A 16,374-nucleotide genomic window follows, 5' to 3' on the forward strand; every position below is an offset into this window, starting at 1 on the left:
GTCAGTCCCCGTCGCCTTCATTTCTCACTCCCCACGCCAGTAGCACGTCCAGTCACCGCCGTCCGCCTAGTCGCCGCTGTCTTGTTCAGGTGTCATCACCCTTCCCTCTGGTTATTGTTTCGTTCAGCTTTTGTTGAGCCCTAGGCATTTAATTTCTCTTCTGAAACTTGAAACCTAAGAGTATAGAAGATGAGTATCATCTACTTGATTCTGTGTTTTTGATAAAAGAATTGAAGATGAGATATCCGATAATTATGTTTTCCTTTTTCTTCCATGTTTTTGGAATTTGGATGCATAAAATTCCATATGATCATTGTGTGTTTCTTATAACTGATTCGAGTTGCAGGTGGTTTCGCTTTTTATTCTCAAAGTTCTTGTTTTTTCCATTTTTAGGATGGATTCTTTGGTTTATTTTGCAATTGCCATTGTTGTGTCTATGTTACTAGCCTGTGTTTTCGTCAGTTCTATCATCCACGATGCACCAATCAAGCCAATGGAAGAAGACTCAACCTCAAACTCAAACATTGAAGTCGTAGTTCCTCCTGCTCCACCCCTTCCTTTGAAGCTTCCATTGTCGCCTCCCGGCAGAGTTGCCTTAGATACAGGAGCCCACGAGTGGGCTTTAACTTGGATTGTCTAGAGTGTTCGGTTGTTTTGTGTATTTTGTTTCTGTTTCTGGGGGGATTTTTTGTTCTTGATCAACTGGAAGTAGCCGGTGATATTTTGAAAGGGTCTTTTAAAAAACCCACCACCACCGATGTAGGTTTTTAGAAAAACCTTTTTTTGTGATGTAATCCTCTATAATCCCCCTTGTAAACAACTATTTTAGAAGTAATTTAAATTATTATCTTTAAAAATTACAACAATTAAAATTATTTTTTTAAAATTTTAACTAATATTGATTTAAAAACTTTATTTTAATACTAATTTTATAAAATTAAAAATTAAACTAATAAAACTCAATATGTGTTTTTTAGCAATAAATTATTTAAATAAATTAGTAACTTAGAAAAAATTTAAAAATGAAAAAAATTTTATACATGACTTTTGTATTATGAATGAAATCAGATAAATAAATGACTTCTGTATTATCAATAAAATTAGATAAATTTATATTTACAGGAAAAATAAATCCAACATGTTACGTTTTTATATATTTACCTAAAACAAATATACTTATCAAAAGAATTAATTCTGTTCATTACAAATTTTTGTATGGAATTTAACGATACCGTATGCACAGTTATCCTCCGATAAACTGGCTCCCTTGCAACATGTCTGGATAAATTTATATTTACTGAAAAATAAATCACCTTATGCGCCACATGTTTCCAGCGGGAGAGGGTGTTCGCTCAAGTGTACGGCATGCGGTATTACATCACATGTAACTCCACCAGCATGTTATATTTACATAACAATTTAAGTTCATATTGTTAGTTCGCGCAAGTGTACGGCATGCGGTACCAGGGTTGTGCATGCGCTATATCAGGGGTACCGCATGTGCTCCATCTTTAGGGCATCTTATATTTTGCTGGCGGAAAAAAAAAGTTGGTTATTGGTCCTTAATGTACTACATGCGGTATCTTTCTAGAAAAAAAATTTCTTATTCTCAGGCGCATGCGGTACAGAAGCTATTGCATGCGCTACATCCTGCCCTATTTTTTAATTCAAAAACATTATTCTAACACTAATCTTATAAAGTATTCAAACTCTTTTTATAAAACTAAAAATTAAACTAATAAAAACTAAACTCAATGCATGTTTTTTATGTATAAATTATTTAAATGGATTAGTAACTTATAAAAAATTCAATGGTAAAAAGAAATTGTTATTCCGGTCCTAGCGTGAATATTGATTCAAAAACGTATAAATTATTTAATTCCAAAGGTAAACTTCTCCCATAAAACTAATTCCCTCGCAATATTTCCAAAATGGGATAAATTTATATTCGCTGGAAAATAAATAAAAAATTTAAAACCACCACATGCGCCACACGACGTTAGCCTTCACTCTGGGAGTGCCAGTGTGAGCAAATAGTGCATGCGGTAAAGAAGTTACCGTATGCGCTACCTCCTGCCTTGTTTTTCACCAATAATTTTCATCCAAAAACATTATTCTAATACTAATCTTATAAAACTAATCTTATAAAGTATTCAAACTCTTCTTATAAAACTAAAAATTAAACCAATAAAAACTAAACTCAATGCGTGGTTTTTAGGTATAAATTATTTAAATAGATACGTAACTTATAAAAAATTCAATGGCAAAAAGAAATTGTTATTCTAATCCTAACATGGATATTGATTTAAAAACCTATAAATTATTTAAATCCAAAGGTAAACTTCTCCCATAAAACTAATTCTCTCGTAATATTTCGAAAATGGGATAAATTTATGTTCACTGGAAAATAAATCAAAAATATAAAGGCACCGCATGTGCTACATGACGTCAACCTTCGTTGTGCCATAGCTTGTTTGTGCAAATGGCACATGCGGTATAGAAGTTACCGCATGCGCTCATGGCGCATACCGCATGCACTACCCTCGGCCCTGTTTTTCACCAATACTTTTCATCCAAAAATATTATTCTAATACTAATCTTATAAAGTATTCAAACTCTTCGTATAAAACTAAAAATTAAATTAATAAAAACTAAACTCAATGTGCGCTTTTTAGATATAAATTACTTAAATAGATTCCTAACTTATAAAAAATTCAACGGTAAAAAGAAATTGTTATTCTACTCCTAACATGGATATCGATTCAAAAACCTATAAATTATGTAAATCCAAAGGTAAACTTCTCCCATAAAACTAATTCCCTCACAATATTTCCAAAATGGGATAAATTTATGAAAATAAATCGAAAATTTGAAGCCAGCGCATGCGCTATATGACGTCAGCCTTCACTTTCTCGAAGCTTGTTTGAGCAAATAGCGCGGTACAGGAGTTACCGCCTGCACTACCCCCACCCTGTTTTTCACTGCTACTTTTCATCCAAAAACAATATTCTAATACTAATCTTATAAAACTAATCTTATAAAGTATTCAAACTCTTCTTATAAAACTAAAAATTAAACTAATAAAAACAAAACTCAATGTGTGTTTTTTAGGTATAAATTATTAAATAGTTCGGGATTTATAAAAAATTCAACGGTAAAAAAAAAAATGTTATTCTAATCCTAACATGGATTTTGATTCAAAAACCTATAAATTATCTAAATCCAAGGGTCAAATTCTCCCATAAAACTGATTCCCTCACAATAAGTCCAAAATGGGATAAATTTATATTTCCGAGAAAATAAATCAAAAGTTTAAAGATATCGCATGCGCTACATGACGTCAGCTTAAGGACAGGGCCTAGCAAATTGGGGCATTTTTGAAGTTTTTTTCAAACTGAGTAGGCCTTCATGATAAGTTGGATAGATTTGATTAAAATAATATAAAAAATATATACACATGCCCATTACTTAGGAACTTAATAGATAAATCTTGATTATTTGAATAGACAAAAAATTTATATAGAAAAATTAAATCAAATTAAAATTATATGAAAAATAATTAAAAAAAGGGGCTCGACTGAACTGGACCAATTGGTTTGAGGGGCTAGTCCCCAGTCCTGTCCAGCCTGATGAGACTAGTCTAGTCCAATCTGGTCTAGTCTTGTTTCGGGCCAATTTTTTCTAGACTGGACTAGATCGTGTTTGCTTGGGTTGGACCAAACCATACTAGATCACCGGGTTTTTGCACAGCCCTAGTTACAATTTTTTTTTGTCGCAAACATATTGCCATTGTGTGGAAAGTAGTTAACCAATTCATATGGGACATAATGAGGTTGCTCGTAGAGCTAGGAAAACAAGCAGAGCCTATGGGGCCGGCTTGTTTAGGCTCCAAAATTATGAGGGTCGGGCTCAAAATTTTTTTTGCTAAGATGGGAAATAGGCCCCAAAGGACTCTCAGAATCGGCCCTTTTATAATTTTTTTGTTTTTTAAATTTTTTTGTAAAGCTTGAAATATTATTAATTTTTTACACTATTAATAATATTTCAAGTATTTAGTTATTATTATCATTTTAAAATTAAATTTTACAGAATAATTTGATTTATTTAGTTTCAAACAATAATTTATCCAATTAGATTTTTAAAAAATGATTTAATTTGGACTTTAATAATGATTTGATTTATATTATATGCGTTGATATTTTGAAACTATATATATTTGATAATAAAGTATTTTTATACTTATATAACTTGTGATTCTATAATTTGAATTGGAGATTCATGAGTTTCAACGACAATGTTTCTTACATTAAAGTGAAATAATAGCTAGATTACAAAATTTAAAAGTAAAATTCCTATAAAGAAGAAAAAATTGATATTTTTGTCATGAAAGAAAAGCATACTTATGAAGAAGACTAACTGATTATAGTGATGATGAAGTTTCAAAAGATTAGTGATAGCATTAATTTATTGCATAATTTCACTATAGATAAAACTTTTGGATGTTGTTATCTTGTTAATGAATGTTTTAGATGTTCTTGAATGTTGATAGATATTTATATATGATGATATTTTGTATCTGTGATTTAATTTTATTCATATTTTTGTCTTTTATTAATAATTTCATTGGTTTATTTTCATTTTTTTGATAAAAAATATGAAAAATATAAAAAATGGCATTTTTTTCTTAAACGGGCCAAAAGCCCATGGGCCGGCCCTAGCCCGTTAGCTTAAGGACCGAGCCTAGCGAATTGGGGCATTTTTGAAGTTTTCTTCAAACTGAGTAGGCTTTCATGATAAGTTGGATAGATTTGATTAAAATATTATAAAAAAATATATACGTATGCCTATTACTTAGGAACTTAATAAATAAATCTTGATTATTTGAATAGACAAAAAACTTATATGAAAAAATTAAATCAAATTAAAATTATATGAATAATAATTAAAACAAACCGGGCTAGACTGAACCAGACCAACTGGTCTGAGGGGCCAATCCCTTGTCCAGTCCAGCCTGATGAGACTAGTTCGGTTTAGTTTGGTCCAGTCTTGTTTTGGGCCAATTTTTTTTGGACCAGACTGGATCGTGTTTGCTCGGGTTAGACCAGACCATACCAGACTATCAGGTTTTTGCACAGCCTTAGTTATAATGTTCATTCGCCACAAACATATTGCCATTGTGTGGAAAGCAGTTAATCAATTCAAATGGGACATAATTAGGTTGCTTGTAGAGCCGAGAAAACAGGCCGAGCCTATTAGGCTGGCTTGTTTAGGCCCTGAAATTATGAGGGTCGGGCTTGAAATTTTTTCCCTCTAATGAGAAATAGGCCCTGGAGGGCCCCCAAAGCCGACCCTTTTATAATTTTTTTTAAATATTTTATGTAATTCTAATATTATTATTATTTACATTGTTAATAATATTTCAAGTATTTAGTTATTATTATCATTTTAAAATTAAATTTTACAGAATGATTTGATTTATTTAGTTTTAGGCAATATATGATGATATTTTGTATTTGTGACTTAATTTTATTCATATTTATGTCTTTTATTAATAATTTCATTGGTTTATTTTTATTTTTTTGATAAAAAATATTAAAAAAATATCTTTTTTTTCTTAAACGGGTCAAAAGCCCGTGGGCCCGCCCTAGCCCATTAGTTTAAGGATTGGACCTAGCAAATTGAGGCATTTTTGAAGTTTTTTCAAACTAAGTAGGCCTTCATGATAAATTGGACAGATTTTATTAAAATATTATAAAAATACATATGTATGCCCATTACTTAGGAACTTAATAGATAAATCTTGATTATTTGAATAGACAACAAACTTATATAGAAAAATTAAATCAAATTAAAATTATATGAATAATAATTAAAAGAACCGGGCTCGACTAGACTAGACCAACTGCTCTATGGGGCCAGTCCCCAGTCCAGTCCAGCTCGATGAGACTAGTCTAGTCCAGTCTGGTCTAGTCTTGTTTCGGCCCAATTTTTTCTAGACCGGACTAGATCGTGTTTGCTCAGGTTGGACCAGACCATACCAGATAAAACTTTTGGATGTTGTTAACTTGTTAATGAATGTTTTAGATGTTCTTGGATGTTCATGGATATTTATATATGATGATATTTTTTATTTGTAACTTAATTTTATTTATATTTATGTCTTTTATTAATAATTTTATGGTTTATTTTCATTTTTTTGATAAAAAAATATGAAAAATATAAAAAATAGCATTTTTTCCCTTAAATGGGCCAAAAGCCCGTGGGTCGGTCCTAGCTTGTTAGCTTAAGGATCGGGCCTAGCAAAATGGGGCATTTTTGAAATTTTGACTCTAGAGGGTTGGCCTTTTTCAGCCCACCAGCCCTAAAGGACTAGCCTTAGAGGGCCGGGTCGGCCCTGATTCCCACCTCTATATCTGACTAATTGTTAGGTAGAGTAAATGAATGAGGTGTGAAGGATTTTTGTGAGTTGCTAAAGCACACCTCACAGAAAGGCCCTGATTTTAAAAAGAAAGTGGCTATTTTTCAAGATTTACATGAGCTAACAAGCCAGGTACTTCATTACTAGAAATTTAAGATTTGTGAGAGCATCATTAGAAATTATCTTGTTCTTCTTCAAACGGAGTAGGCCTTCATGATAAGTTGGATAGATTTGATTAAAATATTGTAGAAAATATATATGCATGCTCATTACTTAGGAAGTCAATTGATAAATCTTGATTATTTGAATAGATAAAAAAATTATATAGAAAAAGTAAATCAAATTAAATTATATAAATAATAATTAAAAAATGGGGCTAGACTGGACTGGACTAACTCGTCTGAGGGCCCAATCCTTAGTCCAGTCCAGTTGGATGAGACCAGTCCGTTCCAATCTAGTCCAGTCCTGTTTCGGGCTAATTTTTTCTGGATCGGACTGGACTAGGTTTACTCGGGTTAGATCGGACCATACCAGACCACCGGGTTTTTGTAGAGCCCTAGTTATAATGTTCATTCGTCGCAAACATATTGCAATTGTGTGGAAAGCAGTTAACCAATTTAGATGGGACATAATGAGGTTCATTCACTATAATGTTATTTCTGTTGGAGATGAAAATTATGGTATTAGATGTTAACTGGCTAGCAACATATTTAAGAGAAGAATGCCCAAGTGTCCCTAATATTGTTTGTCCAACAAATTTTTTTCATTCATTGACATGTGACCAATTATTAGGTAGAGTATATGTTTGATATGTGAAGGATTTCCGTGGCTTGGTCGAGAACACTTGTCTAGAGTATTACATATGGAGTATTATTACATCGAGCACATAGACATTGCCACATTCTACATATGCAGAAAGTAAAATAATAGCTAGACTGCAAAATTTAAAAGTAAAATTCCTATAAAGAAGAAAAACTTGATAGTTTTGTTACGAAAGAAAAGTATACTTATGAATAAGAGTATTTGATTATAGTGTTGGTAAAGTTTCAAATGATTAATGATAGTGTTTGTTTGTTGCACATTTACACCAGAACGAGCCTGATAAGGTTTGGGACTATGCTTAGAAATGGCAAGGGCCTTAGAGAATCAGAACCTTCTTATGGCTCACTATGAACGAGAAACTACTTACCAATAGAGAAAGAGTTAGAAGCGATGTTTTAAAAGCCGGATCGAATATTAAGCTGGAAAGATCAGCAGGTCACGGTTCTTTTGGTATAATCGGTTAGATCGTCAGTCGAACTGTTAATATAAAAATAATTTAAAAATAATATTATATACATATATACTTATATTTAAAAATACCCATCAAATTACCAATATATTAAGTAATACATTAATCTTTTAACACTTTAGATTAACAAAAGAATAAAATTAAACACATGGCTGGTCTCATCAAAAGTTGGGTTCCAGAACACTCTCGTTGTATTTGTGTAGTTAGTCATCGATGCTATTCTTTAAAGCAAACAAATATCCAAAATTAAACATGCCCACATACGAATCTTTGCATTGCAACTCCATTAACATAGCCTTTACCTTCCACTCTCTTCACAAAAGCATATTGTAGAATATACCTAAGCTTGTTCATTCCTTTCACAGTTGAAAGTCTTTCCATGCCTCCCTTGCGGGATCACTATAAAGCTCACAATTAATTCTATCCTTCCTACAAATAAGTCCCCACAGAATTTATTACTAAATGTTTGTATAAGCCTTCATTTTTGGCATAATAAGCACAACTTACTCAATATCCTACACCACAAACTGTAAAAAATAAGTGAACACCCCCTGTGCTTAGTTATTCTCAACTCCTCTACCCTAATCAAGACACCACAAATGTCTACAACACATTTCACATAAAAAAAACCCATGTTCAATAAACACCAGACAAAAAATATTTTAAACAGACATTACATTACACATCCGAACTCAAGAAACCAACCTCTAACACGGTATTCAGGGTAAAAATGAAAATGAATATTGTCAATAGACGAGAACTTGAAGCAATGGCCAGGTAACAACTGCATACGCTGCTCCATAACAGTGTTACGCCTCAGAACAATGTGATAATTACTGTGGATTCCCTCGCCCCCAAGTCAAACCTTAAAAAACCGGATTAAATATACCTTCTCCTCCTTTAAAACATTACCAAATTGTTCAATCATGTCGTCGCCATCAAGAAGTAGCAGCATTCTGGCACCCTGAAGCAATCACAATACAACAACCATTAAAGCTTCACGAAATATCAGAAGAACAATTTCTGAATATTACATGAAGAACAGAACAAATAGAAAAACCACTGATACAATGCGAGAAAGGACTTTGTCATAAGCGATCTTACGTCCTCATCAAACACAATCATATCTACTGAAAGCAGTGCCTTGGGATAACCACAGTCACGGTCATACACATCAAAATTAGTCCTCCGAAAGACTTTGTCAACCCTCACAATGACTCTCCAAGAATCCACCAGAGGTGCCACCACATTGAGCCTCTCGTACTCTTCCACCATCTTTAGCACCAATCTGACTCAAAACGCCCCTGCCTAATCAAGAAAAATAATAGACAAAACAGAGCATGAGGCATTAAATAAACGAAGAAGCAGGAAATAAATGGATTTGCATGACTTTTCACGAACCAATGTTATGCATGACTTTTACACAAACGAACGTGCACACAGCCACATGAGAATAGCCAGGACTGCTCACGAGGTGGAGACTATTCATAGCACCGTATTTTGAGTGAGGGGCCATTAAGGAGGGGTAGACTGCTAGGCTAGTCATTTATTTATTTATTGATTTATTTATTGTTGTAAACTAAAAGGCAATAATTTAAATTTAAAAAACAAACGCAGAAGTTATTGAGCTTTGCAGGAAGAGAAATATTGATTAAAGCAGTGGCTAATGCTATTCTAATTTATTCGATGTCCTGCTTCTCTTCAAAAGCTACACTAAAAATTCTCGAGAGACTTATCGTGAAATATAGTTCTCTAGAAGTATCTCAAGAAACACCTTAGAAAGGCAGCATATCTTTTTATAGAAATGTCAAGGCATCCTCAAAAATCAATAATTTAAATTTAAAAAACAAATGCAGAAGTTATTGAGCTTTGCAGGAAGAGAAATATTGATTAAAGCAGTGGCTAATGCTATTCCAGTTTATTCAATGTCCTGTTTCTCTTTAAAGCTACACTAAAATTCTTGAGACACCTATCGCGAAATATAGTTCTCTAGAAGCATCTCGAGAAATACCTTAGAAAGGCAGCATATCTTTTCATAGAAATGTCAAGGAATCCTAGAAAATTAGTTTCAACAGTTGCTAACTTATAGCAACTTCTTGATCAAGAAAAATAATAGGCAGGGACGTTTCTATATATAAACAGCAGATGATTCCATCATTGATTAGACAAGAGTAAAATTAAAAAGAAAAAAAAGTAAACCTAGCTTCCTAAATAAATCAACCAGATATTCCCTGTAATTATATGTAATCAGATCATAAGTATCAGCATCCTAGCATAAAGTTGATTTCAAATGTATATATATGAATGATCGCAAAATACTAGCTACACACCCACTGCCCTTCCATAATTTTGAATTGCTAGTCTGTGGGCATCTTAGAGAAATTTGGCATGGTATCTGTTGAGTTAAGGAGATTTAGATATGTGCAGGCAGCTAATGGAGGCACCAGCAGTAAGAGTTGAACATAGTATTTCTCCTTATACATATTCAGCTCACCGTCTAGTTTTCATTCACACACATCTAACAAATTGTTATGTAATGTAAATGAATGAGGCGTGAAGGATTTCTGTGACTTGCTAGAGCACACTTTACATAAAGACCCTGGTTTTAAAAGGAAAGTGGCTGTTATTAAATATTTACATGAGATGACAAGCCAAGTACTTCATTACTAGAAATTTAAGATTTGTGAGCGCATCATTAGAAATTATTTTGTTCTTCTTCAAATTGAGTAGGCTTTCATGATAAGTTGGATAGATTTGATTAAAATATTATAGAAAATATATATGCATGCCCATTATTTAGAAACTTAATAGATAAATCTTGATTATTTGAATAGACACAAAACTTATATAGAAAAATTAAATCAAGTTAAAACTATTTGAACAGATCCCATATTTTTATAATTTTAAGGTTATGGATATCTAGAAACCATGTATTTTTGAATCTTGACTTTTCAATTATTTTTTATTGGCCATAATCTTGATTTTTCTTTTCCCTTTTTGGTTTTTTATATGATAATATTTTTGGCCAAATTTTTATATGATAATGGTTTTCTTTACATCCAATAGAGTTAAGTCTCTCTATGTACCACTCCTTGTCTAATTATTTATGTTTATGTTTATGTTTATGCTGTGATATAGAGAAAAAAGTGATCATCAAGTGTGACTTTTAGGTGGGATTCTTGGTTAGAGATATAAATAAAATCAAGAGACAGAATCAAACATTATCTGCATATGTAATTATCCTATTACACTTGGCTTCCTCACCGTAGGTGCAGTATAAAGCTATAGATGATGACATTGAATAAATAGTTACACATGGTTAGCCTCTCCTATAAGTTGGGCTTCTCTAGTGACTAAAATCTGCTCCACTTGGTCAAATTGTTTTGCTCGAGTTGCAGTTCATCTCTCATAAAATAGCAATGGTACAATATATTGCCATTGCACGAAAGTTAGCTAACCAAGTCAGATCAGACATAATAAGGTTGCTCATCGTTAAAATTAGGGGAATGCATGGAGCAGACTAGACCAACTGGTCTGAGAAGCCAGTCCCCAATCCAGTCCAGCCCGATGAGACTAGTCTAGTCCAGTCTAGTCTAGTCTTGTTTCGGGCCAATTTTTTCTGGACCGCACTAGATCCTGTTTGCTCGGGTTGGACCAGACCATACCAGATAAAACTTTTGGATGTTGTTAACTTGTTAATGACTGTTTTAGATGTTCTTGGATGTTGATAGATATTTATATATGATGATATTTTTTATTTGTAACTTAATTTTATTCATATTTATGTCTTTTATTAATAATTTCATTGGTTTATTTTCATTTTTGATAAAAAATATGAAAAATATAAAAAATAGCATTTTTTCTTAAACGGGCCAAAACCCTGTGGGCCGGCCCTAGCCCATTAGCTTAAGGACTGGGCCTAGCAAATTGGGGTATTTTTGACATTTTGACTCTAGAGGGCTGGCCTTTTTAAGCCTACCAGCCTTGAAGGGCCAGCCTTAGAGGGCCGAGCCGGCCCTGATTCCCACCTCTATATCTGACTAATTGTTAGAGAGAGTAAATGAATGAGGTGTGAAGGATTTCTGTGAGTTGCTAGAGCACACCTCACAGAAAGGCCCTGATTTTGAAAAGAAAGTGGCTGTTTTTCAAGATTTACATAAGCTGACAAGCTAGGTACTTCATTACTGGAAATTTAAGATTTGGGAGGGCATCATTAGAAATTATCTTGTTCTTCTTCAAACTGAGTAGGCCTTCATGATAAGTTGGATAGATTTGATTAAAATATTGTAGAAAATACTTAGGAAGTCAATTGATAAATCTTGATTATTTGAATAGACAAAAAACTTATATGGAAAAAGTAAATCAAATTAAAATTATATAAATAATAATTAAAAAAATGGGGCTAGACTGGATTGGACTAACTCGTCTGAGGGCCCAATCCCAAGTCCAGTCTAGCAGGATGAGACTAGTCCGGTCTAATCTAGTCCAATCCTGTTTCGGGCTAATTTTTTCTGGACCGGACTGGACCAGGTTTACTCGGGTTGGATCGGACCATACCAGACCACTGGGTTTTTGTATAGCCCTAGTTATAATGTTCATTCGTCGCAAACATATTGCAATTGTGTGGAAAGCAGTTAACCAATTTAGATGGGACATAATGACGTTGCTCATTGTTATGAGGTTCATTCACCACAATGTTATTTCTGTTGGAGATGAAAATTATGGTATTGGATGTTAACTGGCTAGCAACATATTTAAGAGAAGAATGTCCAAGTGTCTCTAATATTGTTTGTCCACCAAATTTTTTTCGTTCATTGACATGTGACCAATTATTAGGTAGAATATATGTTTGATGTGTGAAGGATTTATGTGGCTTGGTCGAGCACACTTGTCTAGAGTATTACATATGGAGTATTATTACATCAAGCACACAGACATTGCCACATTTTACATATACAGAAAGTAAAATAATAGCTAGACTGCAAAATTTAAAAGTAAAATTCCTATAAAGAAGAAAAACTTGATAGTTTTGTTACGAAAGAAAAGTATACTTATGAATAAGAGTATTTGATTATAGTGTTGACAAAGTATCAAACGATTAATGATAGTGTTTGTTTGTTGCACATTTACACCAGAACGAGCCTGATAAGGTTTGGGACTATGCTTAGAAATGGCAAGGGCCTTAGAGAATCAGAACCTTCTTATTGCTCACTATGAACGGGAAACTACTTACCAATAGAGAAAGAGTTAGAAGTGATGTTTTAAAAGCCAGATCGGATATTAAGCCGGAAAGATCAGCACGTCACGGTTCTTTTAGTACAATCGGTTAGATCTTTAGTCGAACTGTTAATATAAAAAATAATTTAAAAATAATATTATGTACATATATACTCATATATAAATAAAAAATACCATATCAAAGTATAAAAAATACCCATCAAATTACCAATATATTAAGTAATACATTAATCTTTTAACACTTTAGATTAACAAAAGAATAAAATTAAACACATGGCTGGTCTCATCAAAAGTTGGGTTCCAGAACACTCTCGTTGTATTTGTGTAGTTAGTCATCGATGCTATTCCTGAAAGCAAACAAATATCCAAAATTAAACATGCCCACGTACGAATCTTCGCATGACAACTCCATCAACATAGCCTTTACCTTCCACTCTTTTCACAAAAGCATATTGCAGAACACACATAAGCATGGTCATTCCTTTCACAGCTTGAAAGTCTTTCTGTGCCTCCCTTGCGGGATCACCAGAAAGCTCATAATTAACTCTATCCTTCCTATGAATAAGTCCCCACAGAATTTATTACTAAATGTTTGTATAAGCCTTTATTTTTGGCATAATAAGCACAATTCACTCAATATCCTGCACCACAAACTGCAAAAAATAAGTGAACACCCCCTGTGCTTAGTTATTCTCAACTCCTCCACCCTAATCAAGACACCACAAATGTCTACAGCACATTTCACATAAAAAAACCCATGTTCAATAAACACCAGACAAAAAATATTTTAAACAGACATTACATTACACATCCGAACTCAAGAAACCAACCTCTAACACGGTATTCAGGGTAAAAATGAAAATGAATATTGTCAACAGACGAGAACTTGAAGCAATGGCCAGGTAACAACTACATACGCCGCTCCACAACAGTGTTACGCCTCAGAACAATGTGATAATTACTGTGGATTCCCTCGCCCCCAAGTCAAACCTCAAAAAACCGGATTAAATATACCTTCTCCTCCTTTAAAACATTACCAAATTGTTCAATCATGTCGTCGCCATCGAGACATAGCAGTATTCTAGTACCCTAAAGCAATCACAATAAAACAACCATTAAACCTTCACGAAATATCGGAAGAACAATTTCTGAATATTACATGAAGAACAGAACAAATTAGAAAAACTGGGCTAGACTAGACTGGACCAACTGGTCTGAGAGGCTAGTCCCTAGTCTAGTCCAGCCTGATGAGACTAGTCCGGTTCAATTTGGTCCAGTCTTGTTTCGGGCCAATTTTTTATGGACCGGACTGGATCGAGTTTGCTCGGGTTGGACCGAACCATATTAGACCACTGGGTTTTTGCATAGCCCTTGTTATAATGTTCATTCGCCGCAAACATATTGCCATTGTGTGGAAAGTAGTTAAGCAATTTAGATGGGACATAATGAGGTTGCTCATCATTATGAGGTTTATTCACCACAATATTATTTCTGTTGGAGATGAAAATTATGGTATTGGATGTTAACTGGCTAGCAACATATTTAAGAGAAGAATGTCCAAGTGTCTCTTATATTGTTCGTCCACTAAATTTTTTTTATTCATAGACATGTGACCAATTATTAGGTAGAGTATATGTTTGAGGTGTGAAGGATTTCTATGGCTTGGTCGAGCATACTGGCCTAGAGTATTACATATGGAGTATTATTACATCGAGCACACAGACATTGTCACATTCTACATATAGAGAAAGTAAAATAATAGCTAGACTGCAAAATTTAAAAGTAAAATCCTTATGAAAATGAAAAACTTGATAGTTTTGTTACGAAAGAAAAGTATACTTATGAATAAGAGTATTTGATTATAGTGTTGATGAAGTTTCAAACGATTAATGATGAAGTTATTTGTTGCACATTTACTCCGGAATGAGCCTGATAAGGTTTAGGACTATGCTTAGAAATGGCAAGGGCCTTAGAGAATCAGAACCTTCTTATGGCTCACTATGAACAAGAACCTACTTACCAATAGAGAAAGAGTTAGAAGTAATGTTTTAAAAGCCGGACTGGATATTAAGCCGGAAAGATCAGGGGGTCACGGTTCTTTTGGTAGACCATTAATCAGACTGTTAATATAAAAAATAATTTAAAAATAATATTATATACATATATACTCATATACAAATAACAAATACCATATCAAGGTATAAAAAATACCCATCAAATTATAAACATATTAACTAATACATTAATCTTTTAACACTTTAGATTAACAAAAGAATAAAATTAAACACATGGAAAGTTAATTTTAAATATACAACATCTAATTATAAATTATTATGTAAGCATTTATCAAGAAAATATTTATAGAATATTTAGAACCTAATTATTAGGAAGGGAAAACAAATAAAAAGTAATATTTAATAATATTAAATTATTTTTATAAACCCATGCCTCTTTAACCAAAACTTTCATCTCTTCCCCTCTGTTTCTCTGCCAAATCTCAAATCAAATTAAAGCACCCACGTGGTGAGAGAAATCTACCAAATGATAATCCTATTTGTCCTATTCTTTCCTTTTATTTTGAAGTTCAAACCATCGTCTTCAAGCATCATCTTTCTGTGTTTTTCTCTTGTTGAGAAATAAACTTTTTGCATTTTACTCTATTGTGCATTCTGTTTTGCTGGGATCTTGTGGTTTCACAGGTGGATTTAAAGATCTGGGTTAGTTATTTGCTTTCTGTTTTCATTCACAAACATGTGACCAATTGTTAAGAAATATTTAAGAAAAGAATATCCAAGTGTCTCAAGCATTGTTCGTCCACTAAATTTTCTTCATTCACACACATCTGACAAATTGTTAGGTAAAGTAAATGAATGAGGCGTGAAGGATTTCTGTGACTTGCTAGAGCACACTTTACATAAAAACCCTGATTTTAAAAGGAAAGTGGCTATTATTAAATATTTACATGAGATGACAAGCCAAGTACTTCATTACTAGAAATTTAAGATTTGTGAGAGCATCATTAGAAATTATTTTGTTCTTCTGCAAACTGAGTAGGCTTTCATGATAAGTTGGATAGATTTGATTAAAATATTATAGAAAATATATACGCATGCCCATTACTTAGAAACTTAATAGATAAATCTTGATTATTTGAATAGACAAAAAACTTATATAGAAAGATTAAATCAAGTTAAAATTATAATAATAATTAAAAAAAATGGGCTAGACTGGACCAGACCAACTGGTCTGAGGGGCCAATCCCCAGTCCCGTCCAGCCCGATGAGACTAGTCTAGTGCAGTCTGGTCTAGTCTTGTTTCAAGCCAATTTTTTCTAGACCGGATTGGATCGTGTTTGATCGGGTTAGACCAGACCATACCGGACCACCGGGTTTTTCCACAGCCCTAGTTACAATGTTCATTCACCACA

Source organism: Neltuma alba, unplaced genomic scaffold (genome assembly GCF_004799145.2).
Source record: "Neltuma alba isolate B1F8T4 unplaced genomic scaffold, ASM479914v2 tig00010128_pilon, whole genome shotgun sequence".
In the NCBI taxonomy this organism is placed as follows: domain Eukaryota; kingdom Viridiplantae; phylum Streptophyta; class Magnoliopsida; order Fabales; family Fabaceae; genus Neltuma; species Neltuma alba.